The sequence below is a fragment of the Sarcophilus harrisii genome, chromosome 4 (genome assembly GCF_902635505.1).
Source record: "Sarcophilus harrisii chromosome 4, mSarHar1.11, whole genome shotgun sequence".
Lineage (NCBI taxonomy): Eukaryota > Metazoa > Chordata > Mammalia > Dasyuromorphia > Dasyuridae > Sarcophilus > Sarcophilus harrisii.
Window position 1 is genome coordinate 144,788,396 of NC_045429.1, and position 8,959 is coordinate 144,797,354.

Sequence of the window (8,959 nt, forward strand, 5' to 3'; positions counted from 1 at the left end):
TATATATATATCACTTTACAGTCTCCAGCAATCTCTTGAGAGAGACATTATAAATATTATTATCATCATTTCACAGATGAGAAAATTAGGGCTTAACCAGTCACTTAGCTCAAAAGTGAATGAGCAGGAACTTTAATGGGTCCTTTTACTATATTATGATCTATACATATCCTGAAAGACATTTTTTTAGAGGTTTATAGATCATCAGGAATAGGTTGAGGGCAGAGGTGTGTTGAAACTAGTTGGAAGAAGCAGAACTCAATTAAAATTTCAATGTGAGCATTTTCACCTTGGAAAGTGACAAGCAATACAAATCAGGACTTGATTTATTATTCTGTTGATTGTCCTTCTGATTCCAAAGCTGGTGGTCTATCTAGTGTGCCATCTAGTTGCCCCTCATTGACTGTCTAGACTTAATAAAGTGAAGGAGAAAATGTTAAAAAAATACAGATTAAATTTAAAAATGTGTCTATCATGTGGACTTTTATTTATTTTTTTTCAGAGATTTTATTGGTAAACATTTGCCAACACACTCCTGATTGGTAATCTTTGTTTTGGTCAATGGAGAGCCTTTTAAGTTACATTTATATTTTCTGATTCATATTCTTCTTATTGAGCAAATTTAGAGTAGATAAATTCCAATGGCACCAGTGATAAGTGTAAATGCACAGGGCCCCATTAATTATCTTATTACATTGCTGAGGGATTTTAAGCTCATCTGATGATTGGACTACATGGGATTTCTTTCTCTCTGCACATTGCAGTTTATTTCACCAGAAAATTATAGGAATAGTCACTTTTTCCAAGAATTGTAGGATTTGAATAGGAAGGGATCTCAAAAATCTTTTATTTTAATGAATGAGATTGAAGCTCAGAAAGTTTAAATGGCTCAGTCACAGAACAAGTAAATGGCAGACCTTAGGCTTGAGGCCAGAATTTCTGACTCCAATGCTAATGTTCTTTTTATGATTACATACTATTATCCTCATCCATTATGTCTCTTTTAAGTCTTTACAATTTGATAGGGCCATAAGGAATATGTACTAAGGACAGTCTTACATTTTGGAGTTAGAAGAGGGAAGTACATATGACAGCAGTCAGTATTTCCTTTCCATCACTGAAAAAAAAAGTCTTTTCCTGTAAGAAGTTGTCCTGCTAGGGAATTTTCAATGCTATCCCAGCCATCTGGAGGGCAGATATCTTTCCTGAAGTAATGGCTTTGTTGTTATTGGGTTTTATAGTTATAAAAAAATTAGAAGCAAAATAAATTACATTTACTGTGTAATTGCTAAACAAATTGTGGTACCTGAATGCATTAGAATAGTACAACACTTTTTGAATGAAAGACTGAATGTTAAAAATTCAGAGTATCATGGGAAAACTTAGAAGAAATGATAAAATAAGCAGAAGCGGGAGAAAAGATAATCTATGTAGTTTAGGAAATATGTGTATGTGTGTATGTGTGTGTGTGTGTGTGTGTGTGTGTGTGTGTGTAATCTCTCTATATGTATAATATATCCTACAGCAATGTAGGAAATAAAAATGAAGCTGAACCCTGTGTACTTATAATGACCAAGAAACTAGCCCTGGAAAATAGTTGGGAAACATACCTCTTTGCAAAAGTGGAAGCCTATGGGTATAGAATTTTGAATAAAGTCTTGATTGAGTTTGTTAAGCGTTTTCTTTTTTACTTTTTCTTTTTTTCTTTTTTTTTTTTTAATTTAATAGCCTTTTATTTACAGGATATATGCATGGGTAACTTTACAGCATCAACAATTGCCAAACCTCTTGTTCCAATTTTTCACCTCTTACTCCCCCCCCCCCTCCCCTAGATGGCAGGATGACCAGTAGATGTTAAATATATTAAAATATAAATTAGATACACAATAAGTATACATGACCAAAACGTTATTTTGCTGTACAAAAAGAATCAGACTCTGAAATATTGTACAATTAGCTTGTGAAGGAAACCAAAAATGCAGGTGTGCATAAATATAGGGATTGGGAATTCAATGTAATGGTTTTAGTCATCTCCCAGAGTTCTTTTTCTGGGCATAGCTGGTTCAGTTCATTACTGCTCCATTGGAAATGATTTGGTTGATCTCGTTGCTGAGGATGGCCTGGTCCATCAGAACTGGTCATCATATAGTATTGTTGTTGAAGTATATAATGATCTCCTGGTCCTGCTCATTTCACTCAGCATCAGTTCATGTAAGTCTCTCCAGGCCTTTCTGAAGGGAAGCAATAAACTGGGAAAATATTTTTACAGTCAAAGGTTCTGATAAAGGCCTCATTTCCAAAATATATAGAGAATTAACTCTAATTTATAAAAAATCAAGCCATTCTCCAATTGAAAATGGTCAAAGGATATGAACAGACAATTCTCAGATGAAGAAATTGAAATTATTTCTAGTCATATGAAAAGATGCTCCAAGTCATTATTAATCAGAGAAATGCAAATTAAGACAACTCTAAGATACACTACACACCTGTCAGATTGGCTAAGATGACAGGAAAAAATAATGATGATTGTTGGAGGGGATGCGGGAAAACTGGGACATTGATGCATTGTTGGTGGAGTTGTGAACGAATCCAACCATTTTGGAGAGTAGTTTGGAACTATGCTCAAAAAGTTGTCAAACTGTGCATACCCTTTGATCCAGCAGTGTTACTACTGGGATTATATCCCAAAGAGATTATAAAGAAGGGAAAGGGACCTGTATGTGCATGAATGTTTGTGGCAGCCCTTTTGTAGTGGCTAAAACTGAAACTGAATGGATGTCCATCAGTTGGAGAATGGCTGAATAAATTGTGGTATATGAATATTATGGAATATTACTGTTCTGTAAGAAATGACCAACAGGATAATTTCAGAAAGGCCTGGAGAGACTTACTTTTTCTTACAAGCTATTACTAGGTAGGGGTAAGGGGAGGAATATATTCAGAAAAGAAGGCAATAGAAAAAGAAAAGACATCAATAAAAATATAATAAAAATGTTTATGCTGGTTCAGCTGAAACACTGACAAGAAAATCCAGAAACAATTAATACCATATTTCGAGAATATGAAAATATTTTCAAAAAGGCAAAAATGGACAACTCAGCCAATTAAACAACTTATTCCAGTCCATAGAAGTCAGCCTAATATAATTGCATGTCTTACTCTCCTAGCATTTCAAGGCCTGGACATAATTTATTTCTTGAAATAGAGAGCTCTGAGTATCAGCAGTCTAAAGCTGCCTAGGGTAATGCTATCAAGGTAGTACAAGGTGACTTACGTACAATCAAAGGTTTTTTTTTCTGATTCTTAGAGAGACAGTTAATTTTGTTACCTTAAATGATGATCACATTGATGGTGGCCCACGACTACCTCCGTCTCCATCTATATCTTTATCATTATATCTGTATTTATGCTAATATCTATCTATATTATCTATTCATCCATCTATCTCCCCATCTGTCTGTCTGTCTGTCTATCTATCTATCTATCTATCAGAATATTTTTCTGTCTGTATACTTATCTATATATCTATCTACCTGCATGTCTGTCTATCTCTGTCTCTCTAATTCACTGCATGTGCAAAGACCAGCTTGGTATAAGAGATAGAGAGTAAATCTAAAGGATCTGAGTTTAATTGTTCCCTCTTTCACATAATCACAGTGTGAACACGGTCAATCTACTTTGGCATAAGACACTTCCATATGAGGAGATTCCCATATTAAATTTTACCTTGGAATCAACTATATTTACCAAAACACATACAAATAAATATATGTATATATGAATATGCATAAATTTGATGTATATAAAATATGTAATGTTTGTAAAGTGCTTTACATTTTAAAATGTAAAGTACCTCATGAATATTAGCTATTATTATTGGTTTTATTATATCAGCTTCAACTTCTCAGTCAGTTCTTTCATCATTCTGAATATCAAAAGTCAAAATAAGGTCAAAGACATACCCATGGAATGGCTGAAATGAATTCTATGCAATTCAGCTTCACTAGATTTAAAAGGCAAAGCAAATATGTAAATGAAAACTCGATACTCTAGGAAGCATGTGGTTGAGTTGCAATGGGACTAGTGAAAGAAAAAATCAAGGGGACAAAAGAGACACTTAAGGAAATCCCAGAGAATAAGTAAAAAGGTACCCTGTATATATCACAAGCTAGAAGTGGACTCCCAATATTATTCTGGCAAATTGCAAGCAACATAAGAAGGTAGAAGTCACACAAATATTAGAAGAGAGCAGGTTCCATATTTTTGCCATTGGGACTATGAACGTAGAGAAAACTCCTGGTTACATTCTGAGAGGCTATGTGAAATAATGGAAAGTTAGCTGGACTTAGAAGTCAAAAGAATTGTATTAGTCTGGATCCATCAAGACCACCATTGCTCCATCCCATCTTGACTGTCTGATTTTGGGCCACCTAGTCTCCCTGAACCTCAATATCTTTATATATAAAATGAGTATAATAATAATTTTACTATATTATTCAAAAGCCTATGGAATCAAATGAGATGATATATGTTATATGTTTGGTAGTTATAAAGCATTATATAAATGTTAACTATTATTTTGACTTTCTTTTGTCATACTTGTCCATATAAACAAATGTCAATAGTGTCAGTTGTATCATCTGACTTGAAAAGATAGGATATGTGCTATAATTTTAAGCTCATTCAGGGAATAAAAATTAATATTCTCATTATATGTCACATAAACGTCGAATACCGCATGACTATTAAATTGGAAATCCTAGTGAATTGCACAATGGAAGTATAAAATGTAATTTATAGTGGTTCTGGATTATGATCCCCTTTTGATTAATCTTTCTTGATCTATTGCACATCAATAATTAAATACCATTTCAAAATGTCAGTGCTTATCAGAAAACTATCTACTCAGAAATGCATTATCTATATTACTTACCCAATATTTATCTTTAGTATCTGAACTTATGAACCTATTTCTTGTCAAGATCTGCAGGCAATTACTATCTACAGTGTGAGTTACTTACAAAAATTCTTTATGCTTGATATCAGGCCAGAGGTGATATACTGTGATCTGTTAACTCATAACCACTGAAAATGGAAAGTTTAGGAAATTTCTTAAGTCATTAATCCATAAAATCTTTAAATTGTTATACATATTACATGATAGCTCAAATATTAGCTTTTTTCCATAGGAACTCATTTTTCAGGAGTGAGTCTATACCAGGAGTGGTCTATACCAATATATATTACTTTGAGTGATTATGGCTATTAAAAAATTAAAATGGACCTGTAGTGCTCCAAATACTAAGGAAACCATTTAAGAAATCCTTGTGATCAAACAAGGAAGTGGCAGATCACTTACTTTCTAATATTCTTTTTTCTTATCTGAAGAATAGACTAGCTCATCTTAAAGCTTTAAAATTATGTGGTTCTATAATTATTAGTAAGAGTTAACATTCACTTTGCTTATGTACCCAATGTATGAAAGGCACTTTCCTAGATACTGGAATAATAAGGTCAAAATTAAAAAAAAATACTTGCCTTTAAGATGTTTAAATTATACTGGAGAGGGAAAGAGACACCATAAAACAAAGAAATAAATATATAGCATAATTTGAGAAGGGAAAGAGCACTAACAGGGAAGCTAGGAAGGTTTACTGTTGAAGGTAGTCCCTAAACCCTGAAATATAAAATTATGATTGTAAACAGGCTGGAATGAAGAGACAATGTATACCAGTTATTAGAGACAGCCCATGCAAAGCCTGGGAGATAGAATGTTGAATTTGTATGACAACAGATAGGCAGGATTAGATAGAATGAGAGATGTGTGAAGAGGAGTAATGGGAAATAAATCTGGAAAATGAGGCAAATGTTAATGAGATAATTTTTTTAAAGGACAATAAGAAGGAGAAAGGAATGTGAAAAGAGTTTCCAGTTGCTGGAGGGAATTTGTACAAGTATGGATAAAGTGTAGTGAAATGTGGACCTTGTACTCTGGAGAGCATTAAGAAGGATTAAGACTGAAGAAAGTGGGGGGGAAGAGGAAAAAAAATGAAAATTTTATTGTGTCCTATAAGAAACCAAGGCATGACTAATATAGCATGTAGAAATTGTTACTCCTCTCCCCCCATCTTCCCTTTGGTTTGTTGGTTGTTTAGGTAAGAATTATAATTATTTGCTATATCATACTCAGGCTCAGGAGGGGGAAGTAAAGCTAAAGACTTTGCACAACCTTTCTTCACTTAAATCCAATTCACTTGCATGGCATGTCATTATCTTCCTGATAGCATGGTCCTTTTCCAGAATGAAGCACAACAAGCAAAACTGAAATGCAAAAATGATCAGATGTAAAAAATCATTCTAAACCATGAAAATTCACGTTACACAAAACATTTTCATTTCAGTTTAAATTTGTTTTTTTTTTTCCTTTTAGATATTGTGCAAATGACTATATCAATTCACTTGTTTTTTGATATTAGATGAAGAGAAGAGGTCAAAAGGCAGCTAGGTTTGAATACTGGTTCAGTTATTCACTCTCTGTCTTAATCTTTATTCATTTGTTCCCAGAGTCCAATGTCTCTTTCTACTGTTTCAGAAAAGTAAGGACTGAATTCTCACAAACCTGTTGTATTTAAAACTGAAAAGCAGTTTTAGGGTATGGAAGGAAATTTAGGAATGTTTTATCAGATATTATTATAGCAATGAAGAGAAGAAACAAATGACTTCTTCCCTTGGCCTCTCTAGTTGAGTAGGTGTTGGCTGAAAAACATAGCCTGCTGGTGTCAGCTTCACCGTATGTAGCATCCTAATTACTTTCTGCTCTGTTCTTTTTTGGGGGCAAAAGAATGAAAAAGAATCTGAAAACCTGAAGCATATAATCTAACTAGAAACAAAAATAAAACTCAAAGTTTTCTTTTCACCACTAATCTTGGCTGGGTTTTAAAAAGAGTCTGAATCCAACAAGCTTTCCTTGATTCCTATACAGAATCCCCATCATGCAATACATGAAAGGAGTGACTGTGCACACAGACCAAAGGAAATTAAAAGAAGGAAGAAAAAACCACAACAAAACAGTCTCTACTTCCCTCCCCACAAAGTTAAAGCCCCAAGGAACTGAGTTATTTTCTTGTGACTTTAAAGAAGCCCTGATAGAATCAGATAAAATAAGGTACACTTTAAACCTGTAAAACCCAGAAACATCAGATAAATCACCTAGAATACAGTCTCTGAGCTCAGTCCAACATCTGTCACTTCCAAAATGAAGAGGAAAGGAACATCTAATAATTTTGGATTTAACCGATTTCTAAATCCCTACCTATTCAGTTTACATTTCCAAACATGAGAGAAAGAAAAAGGCAATTATTATTATTATTATTTTGATGTGGTGTGAAGGGAAAAAAGGAGGAAATCTTATCATTGCAAAATTCCTCTTCCCCCTTTTAATTTATGTGAGGCTAAAGAGGAACAAAGAAAAAGATAGACAATTGTTTTCTAGGAAACTCTTGAATAGTTGAAAAAGAAATGTGGTAGGGGCTGATTTAACATTTAGAAAATTCTGGATATTTGAATAATTCTGTACATTGATGATATAGAAGGCAGTCATCTGCTTAATTTTCATTTGAGCAAATTTGAGATCTAGAGAAATAAAGTCACTTGTTTAAGGTCACAAAATAGTAGTATCAGAATTCAAATCCAGTTCACTTACTGCCAAATCCAATCCTTGTTCAATTACACCAGTTTCTCAAATTGGTAGTTACTACTTTGATTTACTTTCATTCAGTGGTGTGACTTTTGCCAAAAGGCAGTTAAATCTGTGAAACAAAGTATACAATACTACCTGTAATAGTGGAACTATGGTTGGCTATGAGGAAGAGGTCTTAGTCTTTAAAGTATAGAGAATCCCAGAATCCAGGCCCATCAGTTGGAAGATCATCTAGTCCCTCTATGTTGTTGTAGTAATAGCAATATTTGGCAAGTGAATTCATATATGAGGAATTAAGGATAATGCAATGTTACAAACCTGAAGAACTAGAAGGATGATTGTACTTTTGATAGAAATGTTATTGTTTATCCTTCATCCTTGAAGAGGACCATGACATTAGGGAGATGATGTCATATCATGCAAGTAAATTGGATTTAAGTGAGGAATGGCTGGGCAAGCTCACCTGCCTCACTTTCTCCTCCAGAGCCATCCCAGTCCAGTGGTGAGATAATGATCAAAACGATGGAGATGGTGCTGGATGTAGTGAGAGACCTTGCTTTTCTTACTAATTTGACTGAGGCAATACCCATTCATGATTAAGGCTAGGTAAGAAATAAGGCAGTATTTTATCTATTAAAAAAAAAAAAAAGAAACAATTAATCTGGGAAGGGAAGATGCTCAGGGTTTCTGGCCAAAATAGCAACATTTACATTCATTCTGACCCAATCAGAGCCCAAACAATGTCCCCTTCCCAATCCTTCCCTCTCTTTTCCCCTTTCTTTTCTTTTCTCCTCTCTTCTCTCTCTCTTCTCCCTTCTTCTCTTTTTTCTTCCTCTCTGTTCACAATACCTTTATGATATACCCCAAACCACCCAGTTTTTGCTTAAAAACCTGCAGTAAGACTGGACATTAATTGCTTTTCAAGATTGCTCATTCTACATTTGGCATAGCACTAAATATATTATTTTCCCTTAAATTAAGATTAAATTTATTTCTCTTCTTTCTTTACTCAATATTTTTATTATTTTCCTCTAAGTCCAAATAAAATAAATCTAATCCCTCTTCCACATAAGTAAATGACACTGTTGTCTCCTCTTTAGGCAGGTTTTTGGACTCTTAAAATCAGATAGACCAAATTATCTATAAAATAACATCTAGGTGGAAATGGAAAGTGTCTGTAGAGTCTCATGACTACATGGGTCTCATGGATTCAAGCCTCATCTCTGATCTTTCTTTTATGACCTTAGCAAATCACCT